This window comes from Lineus longissimus, chromosome 5, assembly GCF_910592395.1.
Source record: "Lineus longissimus chromosome 5, tnLinLong1.2, whole genome shotgun sequence".
NCBI classification, from domain to species: Eukaryota; Metazoa; Nemertea; class Pilidiophora; order Heteronemertea; family Lineidae; genus Lineus; species Lineus longissimus.
In genome coordinates, this window is record NC_088312.1 from 15,374,022 (window position 1) to 15,400,453 (window position 26,432).

The following is a 26,432-nucleotide window of genomic DNA, read 5'->3' on the forward strand; positions in this document are numbered from 1 at the left end:
CTGATTCTTGACTTTGCCACCAGGGGGCCAAAACAGAAAAAGTAAGAAGTGCAATAGCCTGTTTATTAGCAAATTGTTTTTGATGAAATTTTTATGGCAGGGACCCCTAGCAAGGTTACCTTAGATGTTGCACGATTTTTCGGATTTGACCTACTTTTTAAGGTCGCAGAGGTCAAATGGCGTAAATTTGCCGTTTGAGTGTAACTATGGCACGTTTCTCAACCGCAACAGTAATGAACTTGAAACTTTGAACAAATGACCCCCTAGGTCAGTTGACCTTTTACACTGAATTTTGGTTCGGTCTGATTATTGACTTGGCCACCAGGGGGCCCAAACTCAAAACTCAAAAAGTGTGATTTCTCGCTTAATACTGATTTGTTTTTGATAAAAGTTTCATGGTAGGTACTCCTAACAAGGATACATCACATATCTTACGGGTTTTTGATTTGACCCACCTTTTAAGTTCACAGAGGTCAAAGTTGATAACTTTACCGTTCTTGGTACGTTTTGTCGTTGTTCAATGTAAAGAGTTTTAATTTTGTGTAATGATGCATCTGAGAAGCCACTATTTGTATGCCAAGTTTCAGCCAGATCGGAATTCAAATATGGCCGAAATTGCATGTTTTGTGGGTTTTTCCTCGTATTGTGGCAATCCAAAGGTCGTGAGTTCAAACCCCGGTCAAGGACAGCCAAAAATATTTTTATTTTTCATCTTTTCCTTTTTTCTTTTCTGAGTTCTATCTTACATTTTCTTCATTTTTTGATTTATTTGGTGCCATAGATTTAATTATGCGGCCATCTTGGAAATCGTTTTTTGCCGATTGCTGTAGTGTAACGAGTGATGAAATTGTTATGGTCAGGTGGATGTGTCTACATCACATATCACCCTGGTTTGTTATTTGACCTACCTGTCAGGGTCACTGAGGTCAAAGTTAAAAATATATTCACCATTGTCATTCTGTAGCACTTTCTGTAACTGTCTACTAAAAATACTTACGGTGAGCACAATGACCCCTGGCCGTTTCATTGATATGTACCAATACTTTGACTTAGTTGTCTTTGGACACTCCGTCACTGTAAGACTTAAGAGCCATCAGAAAATAACGTTTGTCATGTTTGTTGGCCAAGTGAATGGGATGCAACCCTTGAGGAGTGAACTGTCATGTGTCTTGACTGTGACTTTGTCTCTTTCATCACTGATGGATGATTGATCTCTTAAAGAGTATGGTTATTTCAGGGCAACATAACAATGCTTGCCCAAATTAGCATATTACGTCCCTCAAAGAACTGGACATGACTTGTCTCCATCATTTCAAGATGAATGATGGTCCCAAGCAGTTATCATACCAAATGAACAGAATACTAGTGGTTGTGACTTTGTCTTCATCATCTCCTTTGAAGGATGTTTTCCTCAACATCCGAGATGGATACTCTACCTTTGATATATAAAGACCAGTATCAACAATAACATTTCATGTCCAGTGAACTGGTTGTGACTTTGTCTCCTGTATGTATGACATGTATGATTGATGATGTTGCCTCGTCGGTGGCAGTATTTCTTGCCCCTATGTCAATACAGAATACAACTCTCAAAACTGTTGGTGACTTTGTCCCCAATTGTTTTCTGTTTTCAAAGCACAATGACGAGTTGGTGAAAAAGAGGCACCCTCAGGCTTTGTCGCCAATGTCGGAGGCTGACAGAAACTAAAACATCGAACTGAACAAAAAGGTAAGAAGGCAAGAGGTTGATCTTACTGAGTTTTTTATTAAAACTTTACTAGACAAGGTGAAGAACATTGGTAATGATCTAAAAAGGATTAAACAAGACTAGTGAACAATGTGAAAAGGTACAGAAAAAATTTCAGGAAAAAAATTTAAAGACCTTATGATCATGATGATGTTGACCCTAGAGGAATGCATTGGTGTCTTAGATCCCATATTTTGGAATTTTCTTTGTTTGTTGACAAGTAACCAAAAGGAGAGGTTGGCATTGGATGATTTTAAGGTAAACAGAAAATACAATGAAAACCGGACACGTGCCCAACAGCCATGCAGTCAACATATCTGTCTTTCTTCATATGAATCGTTGTGATGGCCAACTGACTTCCTCCTCCAGTTATCTGCTCTCTAATTTTCATTGCCATACCAATCACAGTTCTCTTGGTCAGATGGAGATTGTCTTCCTGCAGGAATACTCGCACAGGTGGCCTTCCAATCATCGACTGTTTTGAAAACAAAATAATAAACATGCTTAAAAATGACATCTTTCATTTTAAATGAAAGTAAAAGTAACTTTCAAATTTTCCCTGTAGAAAGAATGTAGATGTGCTATACCAGCACACACTTTGCACACAGATGTTAAATAATTGCTGTAGTTGACCAAGTGAATTTACTAAGCGTGGCCCCTGCAGTATGTCTTTATAAATACTTTCGTCTGATGGAAAAAGCTGGATGATTCCTTTTACGTTATCCCTTCTGTTATGTGTTGCCATCTCTGCCTTCAGTCGCTTTATTAACAAGTTTGGCTTTTTTGTCTGCATGTTCACAATCACTCCTTGAAGTAGAAAAGGTGATCGGACAAGTAAGATATGAAGAATATAACTGTTATCAGAATATCATTTTATGCTTGCACAAATTCATGTAGATGCCTTTTTTGGCTGTCTTCAATTTTCATAACCGTACTCGCCAATTTAACAAAAATATGTTAGTACAACAACGATATAACCAGGACAATTGAACTGTGACCTTTATTTCATGCACTTGCATAGTAGGCTATACAAAGTCTATAATTAGGAAGGAAGAAGTGAAGTTGTTTTTGTTTATTGCTGACTGACTTCACCAACCAACATTGTGGAGGCATGGGATGGTCATAACCACCATTGTCGGTGAGAAGGAGACGACATAGGGACTGTCAATAGGACCTAGGCATAGTCACAACCAACATTGTCAGTGAGGAGGAGACGACACAGGGACTGTCAAGACCTGATCGTATCAGGTATAGTCACAACCAACATTGTGGAGGCATGGGATGGTCACAACCAACATTGTCGGTGAGAAGGAGACGACAACTGTCAATAGGACCTAGGCATAGTCACAACCAACATTGTAGGTGAGGAGGAGACGACACAGGGACTGTCAATATGACCTGATCGTATCAGGTATAGTCACAACCAACATTGTGAAGGCATTGGATGTCCATAACCAACATTGTCGGTGAGAAGGAGACGACAACTGTCAATAGCACCTAGGCATAGTCACAACCAACATTGTAGGTGAGGAGGAGACGACACAGGGACTGTCAATATGACCTGATCGTATCAGGTATAGTCACAACCAACATTGTGAAGGCATTGGATGTCCATAACCACTATTGTCGGTGAGAAGGAGACGACATAGGGACTGCTAATATGGCCTGATCGTATCAGACAAAGTCACAACCACCATTGTGGGTGATCAGGAGGAGACGACACAGGGACGGTCAAGACCTGATCATATCAGGTATAGTCACAACCAACATTGTCGGTGAGGAGGAGACAACACAGGGACTGTCAATATGACCTGATCGTATCAGGTATAGTCACAACCAACATTGTGGGTGAGAAGGAGACGACACAGGGCCTGGTCACAACCAACTGTCAATAGGACCTAGGCATAGTCACAACCAACATTGTAGGTGAGGAGGAGACGACACAGGGACTGTAAATATGACCTGATCGTATCAGGTATAGTCACAACCAACATTGTGAAGGCATTGGATGTCCATAACCACCATTGTCGGTGAGAAGGAGACGACATAGGGTCTGCCAATAGGACCTAGGCATAGTCACAACCAACATTGTCGGTGAGGAGGAGACAACACAGGGACTGTCAATATGACCTGATCGTATCAGGTATAGTCACAACCAACATTGTGAAGGCATTGGATGTCCATAACCACTATTGTCGGGGAGAAGGAGACGACATAGGGACTGCTAATATGGCCTGATCGTATCAGACAAAGTCACAACCACCATTGTGGGTGATCAGGAGGAGACGACACGGGGACGATCAAGATCTGATCGTATCAGGTATAGTCACAACCAACATTGTGGGTGAGGAGGAGACGACACAGGGCCTGGTCACAAACAACATCGTTGGATTTTAATACAAATACGACTTCCTTGTCAGTGTACCACTCAAAACACTGACAACTGAAAATGAAGACAGGATCGATCGAGGGTTAAAGCCAATGGCCGCGTGCATGTGCCCGGACCCAAACTAACAAGACGGGTACTAGGGCCTAGCCTCCACACCTAGGCCAACACTAGCACCCACAGCGGGTCAATGGCGAACAGTTTGGGCCCATTTCTAGCAGAGACTGCAGAATCGGGCTGCTGAAATAGAACTTCGGGATCTCAAAGTCGGGACTACGTAAGACACATTTTAACAGAGGAATCTTTGTAATTCAGAGGACATCAAAACGTCCTTTAATGCGGGTGACCACTGGCTGTGGCTGACAGGCGGTGAGCAGGTTTTACGGTAATGAGATGAGACATTTTTGTAGCTTTAAAAACCCGTGGTACTTTTGACTGCACAAAGCTAGCTCCACCAACGTTGTTGAGGACTGATTATCGGAGACCAACATAACACAGCACAATCCATTACCGAAGACATGATGTCGACGGAACTGACACACAAGATGCCACCAATGGTGTCTTAAAAATGATATCTACTAGTATCTCAATCATCTCGAAATAATGCACCATGTGTTGCCAAGACGAATGGTGGTCCTATAACAGGCGACAATCTCTGGAAATAACCCCCTACCCCAGGTTGTGTAGGCACCATCTGATCTATAGCTGTGTTGTCTCGTTTGAGATGATGGTTTGTCTCGCCGTAGTCATCTAGGAATTTTGCGAGTATTACACCAAAGATAAATTTGCAAATCTCGTCTGTTAATGCACTTTCCTTGCCGCTGTTATCCTTTTGATGCTGTGTGCTAGCTGAGATAAGAGTGAGCACCAATTAAAAAAAATGTTGGGCTTATAAGCTTAGCATTCTGTTCGTCTAAATGTAGCTAGCCTTTCTCTTAGGCCTACAGTTAAAGGTACTGCTGGTTTTAGTGATATTCGGGTCATTCGTTGTATTAAACTCGGTGGATTTCTCAATCGGCGTCGAAATGTCGAGATTACTTTTTGTTTAGTATATGTAGCCTACTTAAGTGCATCCAATCAAGAACTCATTACCATCTGAAATCGATATTCAACTGAATTGCCACAAAAAATACTTGAACTGGGCCTCCAACAATTCAGTAACTGGGACAAAACTCATTACTATGATCGAGTCATTTTAAACCGCCAGAGGTCTCCCTTTTTTCTCAGTACCGGTATTTTAGCGCAGCCTCATTTGGTACACGTTATCAAAACCTTTTTTTTTGCAATTCAATTCAATAACCTAGTTTTAATTTTGTTTCCTGTTGAGCTGTGACCTATTGTACTCCACCACTGCACTGATGCATTGCGAGCTGGGCAGATCAGCACTATGGCGGCCCGGCGCATTCTCCGACTTCTTTGGTTTGGAACCCTGGCACTAGCAATCAATGCCCCCTGGGCACTGTTAATCACCAGATAAAGTGTATCAGTCGGACAATTGTTTCTTATTGATAGGGCTTAGTCATCAATGGACCAAATATTTGAAAAGATAATCAAACAGAATAGCTCGGGGTTCATTGACTGTGTGATGAGTATCTGGACCAACGAGGTCACCTGCTAGAGAAATGAGATGACCACTCTAAACGTCTGTATATTAAAGGCTGTAACTATAAAGAACGGCAATCCACTTGGAAGGGTATACTGCTTAGGAGACACCTTAAGCATTCGAGCGGTGGGGTTAGAGCCAGGGCGTGAACGGGCGACTGAAAGGCAGAAGTTAAATGATGAGGCCTGTCGGCAGTTGGCCGGGCAATTACCAAAAGGGGATTCAAACCTCAGAGCTTTTTTTAATTAGTGTTCGATGTAATCAAAGTTAATTCTTGAAAATATGGAGGGCTTCTCATGGACAAAATGAATCAATGAAATTAATTAAGATTATGGGTTAAAGTGGTGATCCTAAAACAAATGAGTGCACTTATTCTATCCACCACTAATATGCACTGGCTCGTCATTTAATCAATTTCGGCAATTTGAGTCAATATCATTTGTATTTGGCTATCGCAGATGCTGTACTAATAAACCTAAAACATATTTATTTGGAAATTTATCGCCCACCGACAATGTTGATTCCCACCGATGATCATTCGACTTTGTCATTATAACATTTACCAATAACATGAATAACATATGTAGTTACCTTTCTCCAAAATCGAAGAAGTCATTATTTCTACACATGATGGTTTACCCGATATTCGACAGTGGACAGTCCAATTCGTCTGAATAGGTAGATAGATGATGAAGGACCCACACCATGGTATTTGTACATGTTCATATATACATGTACTTCAGTAACATCCTTCACCCCTAACGAAAGAGCTTTGGGCCCAACTTATACGCGAAGACTTACCTAATATTTGACAGTGGATTCGTTGAGGTCAGGCGCCAACTAGTTTGAATACAGGTAGGTAGATGAAAAACTCCAGTAATGACAGATGGTATCCTTCCCCCCTCACGAAAGGGCTTTGGGTCCAGCGTACCCGATATTTGACAGTGGACTCGTCGAGGTCAGTCGTTCAACTTCATTTAAGTAGGTAGATGATTAAGGACCCAAACCGTTGCAGATAAAATCGTTCACCCCTAACGAAAGGACTGTGGGCTCCATTCGGTAGGGTACGTATAGGGCCCGTGATTTGCCAAGGTCTTAAAAAAACCTTGGCGAAAAAATATCGGGTGCTATAAGGTCTAATGATAATTTGTTTCACCTCATAGTGCCGTATTGAGTTTTTAAATACGGCAGAGTAAAGTATGTTTCAAAATGCCAATGTTATAACAGCCAACTTCCGCACGAGTGCAATTTTACTTTAAGACATTACTTTTCTAGATACAATGGGTGATTTCAAAGTCAGTTTTTAGATTTAGTTTTAAAACTAAATGGAACACTAAAACCCTTGATTAAAGCAGCATTGAAATGAAGTGGGTTTTAGTTTCATCCTATTTCAAAGTCGGTGTTTGTTGGTTTTCGCATTATGTCCGGTTTTAGCTTGAAACTAAGGGACGGTTTTAGTGTCAAAAGCTAACACCGGGGCTAAAACTAAAACTCTCCTCAACACCAGAAATGAAATCAGTTCTGGTGTTAGTTTTGACACTCAGATTTAGCATTATCTTATTTCAAATTAGGTTTTAGTTTCACACTGAAACCAATTGGAACACCAAGGTCTGATCTTAATCCCAGCTCGGTGTTATAATTTTGGAAGTTTTGAAGTGCATTTTGTGTCATTCAAACTTACCTATGGAACACTTTTGCATGTTACTCCATTTGGGCTCAAACACAAGAGTATCCCTTTAATTTTATAAAGGGAGAACTGAGTTAACAGCTCGGCCGCCAGGCGGCCCCCTGACCGATCCCGCGAGATCGCGCCGATCTCATGCCGCCATATTCAGTCTTTACTCTTGTGCTCCTACGAAGCACATCGTTTTTTCAAAGCTGCCGTGAATTCGATTTGCCAAATTCAACCAGCCAAGTCTAGACGATCTTTGGGTTCATTCACCTACGGAGTAGACCGCCAAACTAATCTTGGCACTAGTATTGTCCAGTCTATTTAATTATAGACCTTTCTTAGCTAGCTTAGTCGACCCAGCTCCATTATTTTGATCTTGGTAGGGTAGATTTACGTAGGCTATTCTCCTCTCTATTGTAATGAACAAGACTCAGATCCATTGCAATAGTGTTTAATTCAAGTAGGCATGTTTTCTTTTCCATTAATAATTGCGTCCTTTCGTAACAGCGTTTCCCCCCCCCCCCCCCCCGTACCTCCTCCTACTAAAGGGCAACCGGTAGCTCCATACCGGCGAAGGAGTTACGGGCATTTCCGGTTTCGGACTTCGTCACCTCCCTACGGCACCTCCCTACGTTGGCCAACCTCTTAGGTGGAGCCAACCGGAAGTGCCACGAGCTACGCAGAGGGGACATCTGAACTCTTGTTCAGAATATGGGCATCTTCCGCTTCCAACCCCCTCTCCTCAACCGCCCGTCGTTGAGAGAAGCCGCATGTCGGGTCCGGAACCCGAGTCGGGACAGCAACTGTCCCAGCTCATCCAGATGGTAGCGAGTCTTACTGATAGACTCAGCCATCTGGAGCAGGGTTCCGGCTCCTCTGGTGCGCCTGGTCCCATCGGATACCCACCATCCGACTCCTCTATTTTAGAGGAATTTTCTGAGAACGAGAGTTCTCAGCCAGGCTACCGCTCCCCCAATCAGGAGGAGCTGTCACCAGAGGAGGCCAGTATCCTGTCGGATATGAGGACACTCCGATCCTTGATCAGAGCGTATACCTCCCGCAGGATCTGTGCCCTACCCCGCCGGAACTGCCAGCCTTATCGGCACCGACCTTTTCACTTTGGGGACAGGAAGTGGATCCCAATCCACAGGTCTCTCAGGGCTCCACTCGGGCCCTTGAATTCCTTCCTCCCTCCCCGTCGGTGGTAGCAGTCTCTGAACTATTGGAGCGTACAATCAGAGACTCCCAAGGCGCCCACCAACGTACTTCCATCCTTGTCCTTCCGGCAGCCGGCCCGGAAGCTTGGTGTAAACGGGGGAAGTTGTTCACGGCACAACTTCCTCCCGTTAGGCAGTACCGCGCTGACTATTATCGAGTCAGCTCGGCCGGCTGTCCAGCTGCAGCATCGACTTCCACGTTAAAGGACGATGTACAGCTGGACCAACTTGTGCCTAGGGTGATCTCCTCCTCGGCTTACCGAGAACTTAGAGCACAAGAGGGTCTGGCCAAAAACACGTTAGCGGTGCTCTCCTACGCAGAGCACACTAACCTGGCCCTAGCCAGATCCCTACAGGATAATGAGTCACTATCTGATGACACAAAATCGCTTGTGACATCCTTGTCACATTCGATTAGGCACGCTATTGCTCTGTCCGCCAAGACCGCAGCAAATAGCGTCCTACTCCGTAGAGACGCCGCCCTGGGCTCTCTCAATATCATCAGATCCCTCTAGCTGGAAGGGGCCTTAAGAACCGCTCCTATATGGACGGTTCTTTACTGTTCGCAGATTCTGTACAAGAGGCGGCTCAAGTACAGAAAGATTGGGACAAATTATATGCCCCCACTGCGACACAGAGGGCCAATACATCTCCACCTAGCGCTAGAAAGATAGAGAGGCCCCAGCAGGCATCGGGTTCAATCCCGTACGCCAGGCAGGTCCTGCCTAGGCCTACCCCGCCTAGTCAGCCTGCTCCTGCTGGATCCTTCCGACGGGAAGCGGAGGGTCGCCGGACTGGGAAGAGGAAAAATACTTCCTCTAACCAGGGTGGATCCGGTCCGACTAGGCACCCCTTTCGTCCAAGGAGTGCAGGCCGGAAGAAGTGACTCCCCCCTCCTTTCTCCTCCCGGACGCAAAAAGGAGCCGACTCCGGTAGTCGGGGGCCGTCTGCAAAAATTTGCAGACGTTTGGGACGATTGGTGCCCCAAGAGGTCCCCAGTCCCAAACATGTTGAGGTACGGAGTGAAACTAGATTTCAACCGTACCCCCCCCCCCCCCTCCCCGACTACCATATATCCAACCCCAGTTCAGCCACCGAAGGACCCAGTCAAGACCTCTGCCCTCCAAGCAGAGGTCGCGACATTACTGGAGAAGCAAGCTATCCAGGTCCTTCAAAATCCATGTTCCCCCGGCTTTTACAGTCACATTTTCTTGGTTCCCAAGAAAGCAGCCTCTTTCTGAAGAACTTCTTGAGTACGTGTTGTGGCCTTCTGCGTAACAAGAGTTGCCTCAAGGACCTCAAGCTGCATGTTAAATACATCCTGCTGAGTCTCCTGTCGGCACATGGCGTCTGTCAGCAGACCCTTCGCATGTGCTTTCCTGGCACCTAGGAGAGAATGAAACAAATTATGACGGGTTAAATGGATCACACAGCACTTCAATTTTGTCACTTTGTGAACGGCCAGAGCTCATTTTAGCACATTTGATTGATTCATGTAGGGACTGCTTAAAATCAAGAAAGGCTTTCGCCATTCTAGAGTCCCAACTACTCACCAGTGACTTTGCACAGTTTGGCCTTCTTTTTGGCTGGAGATTTTGGGGCAGTCATTGCAGTGGCTGTCATCGTCTGTTGAGAATCTAGAATAAAAAATGACAGTTCGGCCTATATGATGATAAATATCAAATCACGAAAGGTCACAAAATGTTTTGCAACCAAAACTCTGGCAAATATAGATTCAAATATCCAAAATGCAAATGCCTTGATATATGAGGTGTGGGCAAGGCTATCAGCATCGATACAGTATTAGACCCCGGGCCTAATAGCCTACTGAAAGACCGAACCTGTATCTAATAGCATACCTAGAATTATTGTGGCTCCCTCTATGTGTGTTTCGTGTGGTTGACGATCGAAGGTTGCCACAACCACTGCATCTGAGCAGTCGACATCAACATCTGCAGCTTGATTTACTGAAAAATTAAATGAAATTATCATAAAAAATAATTTTACTATTTCTAAATTAAAGACGCATGATGTCTAACCGGGTCACTACAGTCGCTTTCTGTTTCTCAGTAGGCCTACTTGTATTTCTTCCATTGTATACCGGTACCAATGTAATGTATCATAGTCTAAGAAATACTCGGCTCTTAATTGACATGGGCATATTTATCATCGAGCTTCCAGCACCTTTAAATTGAACTTACCAGGAGTCCAACCAGCCAGATCAGGTAATGTAGCAGGGAGGGAGACTGCTGCTGTAGCCTTTATAGGTGTGGTTACTGAAAATATTAACAAATGAAAGTTTTAAAGTTTAAAGGGAATGAATCACATAAATTGGCGGGAAAAATCAATAAATTGTAATTAAATCCATTGAAAATCCAAATTTCTATGATATTCCATTAAAACAGGGTGATGTCAGCTTAACAATAGGCCTAATGTGTACAATTGCGATCATTTTGTTAATTATTTGAGGTAATTCACATGACTTATTGAATAAATTAAAAGTATTAACAAATATTTATATTGGAACTTATTTCTGTTTCACCCTGTATAGTACTATTTGCAAACGTTGCGTTCCAAACACTTACTGGGCATGCTCAGTGCGTTTAGAAATATGGAGTCGGGAAGTTTGCAGGCGTGTGTTTGGAGCAGCAAATAACCACATTTTCTGTACTTTTGTGCAGTTAAACTGCCTTATCTGCTGATGAATTTGATTTATAGAGCTATGAAGTCAACTACTATGGTACTATTTCTAAGTGACGGTCATGAAAAGCTGTACTTTCGGCCGCTTGAAAAATGCATGCATGCACTGTCATGTCAGCATGTACACATGGTCGCTATACACACAGGAAGTCCAACAGAAATGGCTGGCAGAGTGCCAATATCGATGCAGGCACCAGACGACATACTTTGAACTTAGCCAGGGTAGGGCCGAGTTGAGCTTAATTCCACCAATGTTTTTGAAGGTTGACATCAGGCTATGAAATCTAGACCTATGTAAGGCTTAGGCCTATGTTCAGAAATATATGCTGGTAGAAGTAGATAGTGTTTTATGGCCTAATTAGGCTAAATCGGAGCCTGGTGTACCTACCTGCAGACTCAAATCCACCAGTGATGCCTTTGAATGCTGCATCTTTTTCGAATGTTATTCACAATGTGATCTTATTTCTGGTTGCCTGTACTTTCCGGAAAGTTGGAAACCTGGAAACCTGGAAAGTTGGAAACCTGGAATGTGAACTAGGTCTTCCTGCTAGGTGGCGCTTGTCATCCAGCTGTATCATTTAAAGGGCTCCCTGGCTGGATGGATGATGTAACAGTACCCGCTAGGTGGCGCTTGTTATCCAATTCTGTCAGTTAAAGGGATCTTTGGCTGGACGGAAGGTGTAACAGGGTACTTCCTGCTAGGTGGCGCTTGTCATCCAGCTGTATCATTTAAAGGGATCTTTGGCTGGATGGAAGAGGTATCAGGATACTGGCTAGGTGGCGCTTGACATAACAGGGTACTTCCTGCTAGATGGCGCTTGTCAATAACCTGTGTAGGTTAAAGAGATCTTTGGCTGGATGGATGATGTAACCAGGTACTTCCCACGTGCCAAGTGTTGGGGGACCATCTCAATCATCACTGTATATGTGTGTCTATCCATATATGTGTAGGAACAGAACTCCCAGAGGGGAGAGTTTATGTTATGTAATGATAGGTGATAAAGATTTGGTCCTTTGGCAAGACACTTTGCTGATGGATCACAGAGATAATTGTATGGGTCCTTTATTAGCAAGACCCTTGGCAGCCAGATGGTTACTAATACTTGAGTAAGGTGTTGGGCAAGCGGCGGGTAGAAAGAAAATGCATGGTGCAGGCAGTCCGCAGAGCTGGGGTTTTCTCAAGCGTCAATAAAGGTCAAGGTCTGGAATTAACGGACCATCTCAGCAGTTGCTTTTTGTTAACTTTTTTTACAATATTGTTATTGTTTGTCACCTTGTTCCTACACACAGTTTTATTATATCTCAAATTTTCTTTTTCAAAGACACCTACTAATTAAAGACATATGCCGTTCGTTAAAAAGTACGTTTCATATTGGAAAAGTCCAATTGCGATAATAGACACTGAATTTCAACTTCAGCATTACCGTTGTGTAGACTGATCTATAAACACCATAAATACCAAGTTTCAGCAAACGCATACGCATAATAACTGCACTACGGCATTGTGCACAAAGCTACTTATGTTTAGTGGAGGCAGGGGCGAAGGGTTCTAGGACAATTCCCCCCCCGGACAATTGCCCCCCGGACTATTCCCCCCAGAAAATTCCCCCCTGGACGATTCCCCCCGAGGACGATTCCCCCCCTAAGACAACTCCCCCCTGGACAATTCCCCCCGAGGACAACGTCGGTCACGCAAAAAGATGCCAATGATGATGATCAAACTCAAAGAACAACTTTATTCAGAATTTAAAAAAAAATACATGCTACCTGTACATGTATTTTTCACCGAAGTGTCATCAGTTATGAAGCATACTTTTGCACTAGAATTATGATAACTCACAGAATAAATCTAAACATAACGCGGCAACGGAGTAAACTTTCCAGGGGGGAGTTGTCCTCGGGGGGGAATTGTCCAGGGGGGAGTTGTCCTCGGGGGGAATCGTCCAGGGGGGAATTGTCTGGGGGGGAATAGTCCGGGGGCAATTGTCCGGGGGGGAATTGTCCTGCTCCCGGGGCGAAGTACAGTTGTAACGGTCGTTAGTGCCGAGTGTTGGCCTGAGTTCAGGATGCATTAGCTGTATCCTTGGTATTACCGTAGAAGGGATTAAACTTCCATGGGAATTACATCATCATAATTACTCATGACCCATATCCTCACCTTATTTACTTTAGCCGCAGGCTATCTCATTCTGAACTTCTTGGTCGAATAAACATTGCGGCCAAGATGGGCTATCGAGGAGCTATTCTGAAACCTAACATGTGGATGCCCTCATCATTCTGATGAGCCAGCAATTTCTAGAGGACATACCTATGGCACGCCAAAGCGGAATTATTTCAACCCTGAAAAAATATTAGCAACTACAAATTTCTTGGCAACAGAGAAGAAATACTATTTAAACTTTCAAAAATATACCCGACAATCTTTCAAAAAAAGATAACATTTTTTAGACTCATGTCAACATTTTGAAAAAACAAGCCAACAACTTTTTTTTCGTGATACTTTGAAAAATTCGTTTACATTTTTTTCTTCTCTTAAAAATATTTTCCACGCAATTTAAAAAAAAAAATCTTGACAAATTTTACTGCAACATTTATTTTCGTTCAAGATTTTTTCTTGGCAACATTTTTTTCGTTCAACATTTTTTCCGTTCAACAACGAGCGCCACCTATGAACTGCTAATTGAACTCGCGCGCAGGGACGAGGTTAAGCTGGGGTACTTCATACTCATAGCAGGTCGGGAATTCTGATCGTTCGTATGTTGAAAATTTAAATTGTTTGTCGTGTTTGTAGGGGTTTAACTTATGTAATTTAATGACGGTAAAAATCTAACACTGACACATTCATGACGAGTGACAACCACGTGCGTAAGATATTCGTGTAAAGAAACATGCCAGAAGTACCCCGTAGCTAAACCTCGTCTCGAGGGGATATAGTTCAATTAGTTGTTCACAGGTGGCGCTCGTTGTTGGACGAAAAAATTATTGACGAAAAAAAATGTTGCAAGAAAAAAATCTTGAACGAAAATAAATATTGCCGTAAAATTTTGTCAACATTTTAAAAAAAATGTTGCGGGAAAATATTTTCAAGAGAAGAAAAAAAATTAAAATTTTTTTTTTTACGAAATAATGAATTTTTAAAAGTTTTTTTATGAAGAAAAAAAGTTTGACCCCAAAATAATTTTTTTCCAACGAATTTTTCTAAATGTCAAAAAAAATTTTGGCTTGTTTTCTCAAAATGTTGGATCTTTTTTTTAAATAATGCTTATATTTTGTACAGGGTTGAAATAATTCCGCTAATGTTGGCTTGTTTTCTGAAAATGTTGGATCGTTTTTAAAATGTTGCTAATATTTTGTACAGGGTTGAAATAATTCCGCTTTGGCGTGCCATACATACCATCAGATGATACAGCACGTGGCTGGTGGCCCAGTGACACCTACAGCAGGGGGTTCATAATTATAATTACAAATGTATATAAAACATTTTTGTCAAGTAAATAAGAGTAGTCTGCAGTCTGCATTTGTCACGTGGTGACCGCTCGATCAAGTGTTGATGACGTCAAATGGCTTGCCATACATGTCCAATTATTAGGACTTTTCATGGGAGGACAACTTAAAATTAATCCAGCCAAACATCCCTTAATAAATGACACTGCTAGATGTCAAGCGCCAAGTACCCTGTTTCATCATCCATCTAGCCAAAGAGCCCTTCAAATGACAGAGCTGGATACCAAGCGCCACCTAGCAGGAAGTATCCATCAAGCCAAAGAGCCTGTTACATCATCCTTCCAGCCAAAGATCCCTTTAACTGACACAGGTGGATGACAAGCGCCACCTAGCGGGAAGTACCCTGTTATGTCAAGCGCCACCTAGCGAGTACCTTGTTACATCATCCATCCAGCCAAAGATCCCTTTAACTGACACAAGTGGATGACAAGCGCCACATAGCAGGAAGTTATATCCAGGTTTCCAGGTTTCCAACTTTCCAGGTTTCCAACTTTCCAACTTTCCGGAAAGTACAGGCAACCCTTATTTCTGTTCCTGAAAAGTTGTTTTCAGTGTATTTTCTCCTTGAAATCGATCACTTCAGGTACTATTACTGTGCATACCTAGCTAAATTAGTGTCTAGTTTCGTCTCTGATGACATTTATTTCGTAAAAATCGCTGTTTTTTTCTAGAAAGGTGTTTTTGTGGTCATTTTGGCTGTTTATTTCGAGGGTACGGTAGGAGGTCATCGTTCACTCGATAACTCTTTTTAAAATGAAATAAAAGCGTTTTAAGATACATGATATGAATTGATATTAATATTCGTTAAGTGGGATTGTCGGTGGACGTTCATTGTTGAACAGTTGTGCTGGAATTACGATAATATATATATATCGTTGAGAGTTCATTCATTCGGGGCCTGCTCTCAATTTTCCTTACAACGCCTCTAGCACTGGGCAATTGCCACCATCTTGAAAAGCAGTGCCGCGGATGGCTATCGCATCGCCACTACGCATGAGAACACGATGGCTGCCCTGCGCTGCATTGATAGTTCGTAATAAATTCACATAAAAACACACCAGAAGATCTCCGATTTTATTTACAAAGATCATATTTTGTTATTTATTGATAAAACAAGCCATTTTACCACAGCAGGTGACACATATTAGGCCTGAATAAGACTTTAGAATTTGAAGTGGTGGTGACGATGCCGTACAGGGCTTCAAGGCCGCCCTGGACAAAACTTGGCGAGACCTTAGATTTGACTTTTAAGGGAATTAACGTTGGCTAGGCACCTCATTTTTGAAACTGCCTAGCGAGAGAGTCAAAGGACAATGTTTTAAGTTGTGATGTCACTGCAATGAAACATACTGTAGAACAAGCTCAACACTATAGCTCAACACCAACCACACCTGCGCGGCTCGCGTTTCAAAAGCATTTGCAAACCGGCAATATCCATATCCACAGGCAACTGCCTTAGATATTATTGATGATGATGATGATGATGATGATGCCTGTCGTAGATTACCGGCCCCTAGTTTCTTTTGACCAGTGCTGTTGTGCCCAGCCTTTGCTAGGTAACCATATTGTTGATTAGGCCTCGGCCAATCTGGGCCTTGTTTTGTATGTGATCGTTTACTTAATCCTTGAGCGTAATAAACTCGGGGCATTTGCCACTTTGTTTGGAACAGGAACTTGTCTTACTTCTTCCTTATTTATCACGACGCACAGTCCGTGAAATTGGTGCCGAAACCCGGTAAAGAACAACATGGAGAAGCTCAAGTTATCGCGAGCGGCGGCTAGAGGGTGGCTGACGAGGGAGACGGACGCGTTATACTCGTTAATGCTGCGGACGGCTGGCCTGACTAAAGAGAAGCTTCAATATCAACTGGAAGAGTTTGACAAACGCCTCGCTTCAGTTGATGCAGTACAAGGTGAAATCCAGAAGCTGTTTACCAAGGAAGAAGACGTAGAGGACGATATAGAAAAGGCCAGTATTGTTTGAAATAAATCGATCGAAGTTCGACTCGAGGCGATCAGAATATTGGCCGAGTTGACTGCTACGGGGCCCGCCATGACAGTTGGCTCCCGTCGCAGCTCGACTTCTGGACATTTGTCATCCGCTCGGCTCCCCAAACTCGAACTTGCAAAGTTTAGCGGTGATATCACCCAATGGCAAACGTTTTGGGACAAATTTGTGGCGATTGTCGATGCTGCAGACATTCCAGTAATAAATAAGTTTACATATTTACAATCGTTGCTTGAAGGGGAAGCCATACTTGCAATACAAGGTTTAACATTGACTGAAGCGCATTATCAAGTTGCCTGTGACATTTTAAAAGAGCGTTATGGGCGTAAGGAACGAATTCGTTTTTCACATATTCAGTCATTATTAAGTATGTCAACTCCAGTTAGTACCGATTCCACCGTTGCAGACTTGTGGAAATTGCGGGATGATTTGAATGTCCATATTCGTAGTTTAGAGGCCCTCGACGTTGACGATGAAAAGTACGGCCTGTTCCTAACACCCCTTCTACTCTCTCGGTTGCCTCAGGACATTCGAATGGAATGGTCACGTTTGGGGGAAGGGAAAGAGAGTGATTTGTCCTATCTCATGAAATTCTTGCAAACAGAAATCGAAAGGCGAGAACGGTCAGACACGTTCAAAGATACTGTATCTGTTATGAAATCTTCAGCAGGTCTAGAGGACCATTTTTCATCAGCAGTAGCTCTCCAGTCATCGTCTGGTGCCGTGTCGCATTCATCGGTTAGATGTGAACTCTGTGATCAAAGTCATTTAACGTTTAAATGTCGAGACTTTCTTAGGTTGAATATTGAGGAACGGAAAGATAAACTTAGGGCTAATGATCTTTGTTTTTCTTGCCTTTGCAAAGGACATCGGGCCCGCGGATGTGTCGCAACGTGCAGGAAATGCGGCAAGCGACATCATAGTTTGATCTGTGCAGCGCCGAGGTTATCAGAGACCAGTAACGAAGCGTCGTCAAATGGTTCGCGTCAGCGGAAGAGGACGAGCAGACATCGTGGTGGTGGACAAGGCAGGACTTCTGGCGAAGGTACGAGTGCTCGAAATCATGTTACGTCACATGTTAGTGTTGCATCCACAGATCAGAAATTTACGGTGGTTTTACAGACTGCCAAGGTGAAAGTTATTGGTAACAAGGGTATGACAGAAGCCACTCTGCTGTTCGACAGTGGGTCAGACAGGTCTCATATAACAAGCGATTTGGTCAATAAGATTCAGCCCGAGTGGGTTACCTCACAACATATTGCATATGCGGCCTTTGGTGGTAATAAGACCAGTAGGAGCGAATTGCGCAACATCTATGGAGTAAGTTTGAATGGCGTGGCAAGGTGTAATCGGAAAGATAGTCCTGTTGAACAATCTCTAGTTGCAGTTGAGGTTCCGATAATTGGTAAACCCATATCTTGGTCGGCCAGGATTTCTATTGGAGTTTCATCGAACAGGGCCTAATTAGGCTAGACGGAGGTCCTGTTGCCCAGGAGACCAAGTTTGGATGGGTGGTGAGTGGGTCTTGGAAAGGTGGTAGGCCAAGACTAAAGTTGCTCACCCGATGTTGTGTCTCAACGAAATTCCAGAGCTAAACCTTAGTCAATTGTGGGACTTAGAGTCGATTGGTATAAGTCCAAGGGAGACTGAGGTCGGTTTAGTTGATCCAGTGTTGCAGAGATTCAATGAAACGGTGACCTTTGTTGAAAGTGAAGGCCGTTATGAGGTGTCTTTGCCTTGGAAGGAAGGAAGGGTTACCTCTCGGTTGTTAGATAATGAGAAGCTAGCTAGTTGACTCGGCAGTTTAACACGTAAACTGCAAAAGAATCCTGATTTGTCTGAACTCTATGATGGTGCCCTCGTGGAAATGGAACAAAATGGTGTTATTGAAGAGGTCCCAAGTAGTGAATTGTTCACTAGCAATCCAGTGTTCTATATGCCCCATCGCCCTGTATTAAGGGCATCTAGCTTGACCACAAAGGTTCGTCCAGTTTTTGATGCGTCAGCCAAGGGCTTCAATGGAGTCTCGCTCAATGATTGTATGGAAACTGGGCCTAGTCTGTTGCCCAACCTTACTGAGATTTTGGTTAGATTCAGAAGATGGCCGGTGGCTTTAACGGCTGACGTTACCAAGGCTTTTCTACAGGTCAAGGTTAGAAAGGAGGACCAGGATGTCCATCGGTTCCTTTGGCTCCATGATGGGGTAACTAGGGTCATGAGATTTGTAAGAGTCCCATTTGGAAACAAGTGTAGCCCATTCTTGTTAAATGCCACGATCAAATATCATCTCTCTACTCTTCCTTTCAGCAAGACTATTGAGGAGCTTCAAGAGAACTTGTATTGTGATGACTGGTTGTCCGGTGCAGATACGGTTAGCGAAGGTCGTGCCTTGTTTATAGATGGTGACAACATTATGCAATCTGCAGGTATGTCATTCGCCAAATGGTGTTCCAACGATTCAGAGGTCTCAGAAATGTTATTCCGAGAATTTGACTCCAAGTATTTAGATGCAGATACAATCAAGGTGCTAGGTTTAAAATGGCTTGCTAGGCTAGATTGTTTCTCTTATGGTGGCATAGGGGTCCCTACTAATGTTGTGGTCACAAAGCGGGTTGTCCTTAGTTACATAGCTCGGCTTTTTGATCCCTTGGGTTTTTTGAACCCCTTTCTGATGTTCAATGGTGAAGATCTTGTTCCAAGAGTTGTGGTGACTAGGCTTATCTTGGGATGAGGAGGTACCACGAGAATATTCCGACAGGTTTACGAGGTGGGTTTTTGGGCTCGAACTCTTACATCAGTGGCAGATTCCTCGTTGCTATTTTGATTCAGAATGGAAGAAATTATGTAACATTGAGGTGTGTGGATTTGGAGACGCTTCAGAGAAAGGCTATGGTGCATGTGTGTATCTTAGAATTCCAAATAGATCTGGGTCATTTGATACTAGTCTAGTCATATCTAAAGCAAAGGTGGCTCCTTTGAAAAGGCAAACTTTGCCTAGATTAGAACTCTTGGGTGCTCTGTTATGCGCAAGGTTGGTGTCATTTGTGTGCAGAGCTCTGAGATTACCTGCTGTTACTAGTTGTACTTATTGGTCTGACTCGACGGTTGCATTGAGCTGGATTCATTCAGAACCAAGTAGTTTGAAATCATTTGTAGACAATAGGGTTGCTCAGATCCGTGACCTTTCTGATCCACGTCGTTGGTTCCACTGTGCAGGAGTAGATAATCCAGCTGATATGGTAACGAGAGGGGTACTAGCCGAAACGCTGATTTCTTCTAGGTTGTGGCTGCATGGCCCCAAGTGGTTAGTTGAGAATTTGAGTTTTACTTGTGAGGCTGCCATTTGGTTACCAGTTGATGATGAATTTGAGAGGAAGGCTGGCGTTTCGTTAACTGTAGGTACAGGTAGGGCTACTGAGAGTCCCCCCCGTGTCTTTAAATTCGAGCGTTGGGGAAGGTTTCAAAAGGCTATCAATATAGTTGGATATGTCCGTAGATTCTGTCATAATTTGAGGAGGCCGGTCTCTGAGAGGATTTATGGTTGTGACCTTTCATATCAGGAGTTGTTGGATGCTAAGGTTGTTTTATTTCAATCTTTACAGAGAGATCACTACTTCGCGGAGTTGGCTGCTTTGAGGGGGGGAGGTGCTGTCCTTAAAACTTCTCCCATTGCATCTTTGACTCCATTTTTGGGAAATGATGGCTTACTCAGAGTCAAGGGAAGGTTGCAGTTTTCTGATTTAACGTTTGAGGAGAAACATCCGATCATATTGCCCAAGTGTCACTTATGTTTGACGTTGGTTAGGCAGCAGCATCAGTTCCTCGACCACGCGGGGGTCGATACGCTGGTTTCAACATTGAAGGTGGGTTACTGGATTGTAGGGCTTCGGCGTTTAGCTAAGCAGGTCAAGAGGGAATGTGTAGCTTGTAGGCATTTAGATTCTAAGGCTTGTTGTCAACCAGTGGCTCCATTACCCAAGATGAGAGTTACCCAGGCTCCAGTGTTCTCAGTTACTGGTCTAGATTATGGCGGTCCTTTGTAAAGTGTGGATTTGCCTGGTCGGAAGTTATACATTCTATTGTTCACATGTGCCGTCGTCAGAGCGGTTCATCTCGAGTTAACCGATTCTCTCTCGATGGCTGACTGCATTCTAGCCTTTCGTAGATTTTCTGCAAGGAGGGGATTGCCTGCAATTTTCTACTCAGATAATGCCAAAACCTTCTTGGGTGCTGAAGCGCAGTTGAGAAGCTACTTTGGTTCAAATAGTCCTCAATGGCGACATCTGGTGCCTAGAGCTCCTTGGTGGGGTGGCTATTATGAGCGCTTAATCGGTTCTGTGAAGTCTGCTCTGAAGAAAACTTTGGGCAGGAAGTGTCTTACTCGAGTAGAATTAGAGACAACTTTGTGTGACGTCGAATCTTGTGTGAATTCGAGGCCGTTGACCTTTGTGGGGGATAATATTGATTCCAAGATCCCGTTGTCTCCTTCTCATTTCTTGATTGGTAGAGTGGCTGGATTTGTCCCCGACAATATCGACTTAGATGATTTGGTAGTAGGTAGGAAGGAACTCTCTGACAGGGAAACAGTTCGCCAGTTGCGGCTTGATGAATTCTGGTTGCGTTGGAGTCAAGATTATTTGAGAAATTTACCTCCTGCTCTGAAGGAATTTGTACCTCGTTGTAGCTTGAAGTTGGGTTCAGTAGTGCTCATCAGTGAGGACAATGTTTCAAGGATGAAATGGCCAATGGGTGTTGTGATTGAGGTTTTCCCGGGGAGGGATGGTGTGATTAGATCGGTGAAGTTGAAGACTTCGAAGGGGACCATTTCTCGTGCAGTACAGCGATTGTATGACTTGGAAGTCAGTGATAATATTCCTTTGGTTGAATGTCAAGCATCAGGTGGCTCTTGTCATACAGATCCGGTAGTCAGAACAACTCGATCAGGACGTATTGTAAAACCAGCCGTCCAGTTAGATTTGTAATTGTATTTGCATGATTAATTATTATAATACTTATTTAGGACTTACAGATTTATAGACACCTGTTCACCACCACGGAGTTTGTTCGGCCCTAATTGAAGCTTCGTTACGGTGTTCGGCATTCCGGTGTTACTGATGTGGGTGTACGACGTGCTCTGCCCAGTATCAGAAGTAATTCGATGAAATGCAGAGGGTGTAGTTACTCTGTCATTTCAATTCAGGGAGCGATGAATAGGCAGAGGGTGTAGTAACTCTGCGGAACGTGACGTTGTGTGTTTTTGATCCGTGGTTTCCGGTGTTATGGATGTAATATTGCACTGTGTTGTTTCCTTCAAACCTGCGCGTTTGAATTTCATTATGTATTACAGTAACAGTCCTTGTTAAGCTCTCTATCAGTGGAGAGGTAGCTTGGAGGTTAAGATAATGTAAATCCAGAGTACTTGGTTTAGTAAGGTTACAACATTTGTATTTATTAGAGAATCACGGTAATATGTGTCGGCAGTTTAATTTCAGTCTAATATATTTCGCAATAATAATTCCTGTTTCAAGTGAAATCATAAATCGATGTTGCATTGTAGATTTAACTTTCCCTTGGATTCATTACTATCTGTGTTGCCTTGCCTGAGGTTGTGCATTGCAGTATTGGTCATAACTATTATTTATTTGATCCCTGTTCCCTTAATTTGGATTGGAGTGAAGTTCCTCCAATGGGGGGAGAATGTCGTAGATTACCGGCCCCTAGTTACTTTTGACCAGTGCTGTTGTGCCCGGACTTTGCTAGGTAACCATATTGTTGATTAGGCCTCGGCCAATCTGGGCCTTGTTTTGTATGTGATCGTTTACTTAATCCTTGAGCGTAATAAACTCGGGGCATTTGCCACTTTGTTTGGAACAGGAACTTGTCTTACTTCTTCCTTATTTATCACGACGCACAGTCCGTGAAAATGCCGATATCCAAGATGGCGGAATTATACCAGTGGTCAAATCTCATCTATTTTGAAAATTGCATCATTATTTCTTTTTGTGATTGGTGATTTGTAAAATTGAGAATGATTGAACGTGATTGATGGTTGAACATTCACTCTCGTTGACAGTGTATTTTTGAAATATTTGATTGTGATGATGGTGTATTGTACTACTACTAGGCCTTGCATGCTCCCAACGTGTGGCATATTTCACATTGATACTACCAGTATCAATTACAAAAAAATAGATTGTGAGTAACAATAGGCCTACAATCAATGCTACAATTTACATGTCATGAGAGTGGGAACGGGGAAGGGGGGGGGGTAACTGTCTCGACGTTAGGAAAAAAGGCTTATCCCGTTTCCCAATACGCAATTTTAGCCGAATCGTGACGCAAAACACGGCTTGTCTCGAATCCCGCTAAAATAAGGGTGTCTATCCCGAATCCCGACAGTTATTTTCGGCCCATCCCAGTGTCCCGAAAATACCCGTTCTCCCCCTCATACATAGTAGACCATATTGTCACATTGATGTTTTCTTTCATTACAGTTAGACTTCGAGATCTACATTTTCGACAAAGGCCTGGTGTAATATTACGTACTTGATGAAGGTAATATTAATTTCTTCAAATTTGAAGCATGACGTTAATGGGGTACCAGCACAACTTCATTGACTGCTACGTGGCGCTGGTGGTAACTAAGGTATTGCATCGCTCATATCACTTGAAAAAAACATTTACCCTAGTTACGACCAAAGCTGCTTAGCAGAGGGCGATACCTCATCAGGAGCGCCACAATCATATCATTGGTGTGAAAGCATTTGTATGAAGTTTTTCAGTTCTCAATGTGTTCAAAACCTTAATTGTGAAATTGTGCACTTCGAATTCAAATTTACATCACTACGTTAGTTTGACATCCATTGATGTCACGGTAATTTCACTGTTATGCTGTGCTGCTTTCAGGTTTAATGACACGAATGAGTGCAAGTACATTACATTTTTCGACGAAGGCCTTCTGTAATTTCATACGCTTCTTACGGTTAGTATTGATTCATAATTTCTAGTAAAAAAGTTAATTTTGAAAGTGAAAAATATGTTACAATACAATAGACCTGCAAATACCATATACGCAAGTTTTGAACAAATATTACACATATTCCCCAGTTGACATGTGATGATATTGATAATGGTGGTGGTGGTGTTATCATGTACATGGCTTCTAACGTAGTAAATGTTTTCTTTTCAGCAACATTCAATAGATTTATTTACTGTATATCATTTCGACCAAGGCGAATTCGACACTTCAATTACACAAGGTTAGTAACTTTTGTTCACAAAATCCAAATGGAGGCAAATACAGAAGGATCAAACTTAGTCATTCCAGTCAGTTACTGAAGCACAGTGAAAACTGTCGGGAGCAGTGCAACTGATGGCATGTCAAACTTCCAGTGACTGTCCCTGTCCATATATTTCAAGACAGTACAAATCTTGTAATCATTTTGTTTATGCAATGTACGTTATTATGTATCATTTCAGCACAATCAAACTTAGTCATTCCAGTCAGTTACTGAAGCACAGCGAAAACTGTCTGAATTAGTGCTGCTGATGGCATGTAATTACTCGACTACCACTACCAGTGACAGTCAATGTCCATATATTTTCAAGTGTGCGAAATTAGTACTCGTCTACTTCTTAGTGTTATTTGAATGCAATGTATGTTATAAAAATATTTTTTCAACACTCTATCAACATTCTTATTCCTGTCAGTTTCTGAAAATCAGCTAAAGCAATCGCTACCAATGCAGCTGATAACAGCAATTCTTTTTGTTCCCAATGCCCATCCATGACAATATATTTCACGCATGTGACAATCATGTAATCATCTTGTTTTTTGTGTTCTATTCATGCAATAAATAAATTCAGTATTTTCAAATCATTGGTGCTACAAAACTATTCTCATTATAGATTATTCATATTTTATAAAATGCTGTCATGTCAAATTTTGTGTCCTATAAATCATTATGAAGTCGGCATTTTATATACAACTTTTGTACTCCTCCTAAATAAACATACAAATCTTGTTTTATGTAAACTTTGTATATGTCACCCGTCACAGCAAAACCAGGCGCATGTCGCTCTGAGCTTGGCAGGTTGAGACGGACTGTTTGTTCATTTATCTATTGTCTGCCTTTTGTAAAATATAAGCACATCAATTTCTTCCATTATCTCCTGGTGTCATTTAGGCTCATCTTCTGTGCGACATGTACCTGGTTTTGCTGTGACGGGTCACATATTCTATAGATATACAACACTCTAATGTCACAATGCCTCTCTCACTCGCTTTTATATAGCAAGATGTATGAATAAACATGACACACCAACTATGTACAAAATTGCTAACTAACTGCTCCATTCGTCAGTACACCACATGAAATACAGAGATATGTCTTAATTCTAATCTTTCATTAGCGACACCATTTCTTACCCGAGTGCCTCCTTCATTCATACATCTTGTACTTTAACTCAAGATACCCATCTTTGAATATTTTTAGTATACCAAGTACTACAATGTCAATGTATTGAAGTCATGTTCTTGTAGTGTTATTGGCTTTCTATTATCTTGTCAAAATACCACTTGGTTCTCGCAAAATCTCAATAAAAACAAATGCTATTGCATGTATTGCATATTCTAACAGCTATCCACTGTATCGATTTATCCATCATCTGTACTATTTGTCACAAAAATGTTATATTATGTAAATCATATTTCATTACATAATGCACACTGCCAATTACTGCTGAACCATTCATATGTCATTTAAATAAATAATTTTCAACTTTTTAAAACCGTCTTATAGTACTGTTCTTGTCACTTAGCTGAACCAATTGCTCTATAGCATGAAATTTCCAGAAATGCCCCAGGGACTGAAAAGTGCTGTTTTAACAGAGAGGTGTCCTAAACTGAGAAGTCGAGTTGAATGGAAACAACCAATTTGGAACCAAAAACTACTGTCCTTATTAAAGAGGTTGTCCTCAATAGAAAGGTGTCCACAAAAAGTAGACTCCTCGATGTGGACACCTGCAAATGCAGCGACAATGTCACATCAGTTATTTAATTCATCGTCCTTTGTGCCGATGGCACCACCCATCAAGCATGTTGGTGACGAATAGTGTCGCAGCATTTCGTCACCGAGCTTACACGAAAATGCATAAGTGTAAGACTGTAGGGTTGTTTCCAACCAAAACATGTTTGAAATGTGTCAAGCATTCGGAACACCCAAAGACTGATTAGAGAAGTCAAAATTGAATGGAAACAACCAATTTGGGACCAAAACTAGTGTCCTTATTGGAAAGGTTGTCTTTAATAGAGAGGTGTCTACTAACGGAGGTTCCACTGTATATAATGTAGGAACCCTGGTTGTGACATTGTCCACTCCTCCAGCTGCACACCACCAAATCCACAACAATGTCACACCAGTTATTTAGTTCATCATGCTTTGCGCTAGATGGCACCAACTGTCAGGCATGTTGATGAATATAGAAGATAAGTGTCCCTGCATTTGGTCTCAAACCCAGGTTGTGACGTTGTCCTCAGGCTGTTCATTCATATCTTTGGAATAGGTTGGCCAAGCCTCATGGTAGAGTTTGCTAG

The 26,432-nt window shown here is 42.4% G+C and overlaps 1 long non-coding RNA gene across 2 annotated transcripts; it reads left to right on the plus strand.

The window, feature by feature from the left end:
• Positions 1 to 11,249: 11,249 nt before the first annotated feature.
• On the plus strand, positions 11,250 to 25,832 carry LOC135488168 (uncharacterized). 2 transcript variants are annotated; one of them, XR_010446938.1, is made up of 7 exons: positions 11,250 to 11,547; positions 16,540 to 17,882; positions 19,145 to 19,263; positions 21,858 to 23,392; positions 23,744 to 23,819; positions 24,027 to 24,096; positions 24,317 to 25,832. It is a non-coding gene; the product is annotated as an uncharacterized LOC135488168 (long non-coding RNA). The 2 variants fall into 2 exon arrangements; XR_010446939.1 differs by having other exon boundaries at positions 11,250 to 11,365.
• Positions 25,833 to 26,432: the final 600 nt, after the last annotated feature.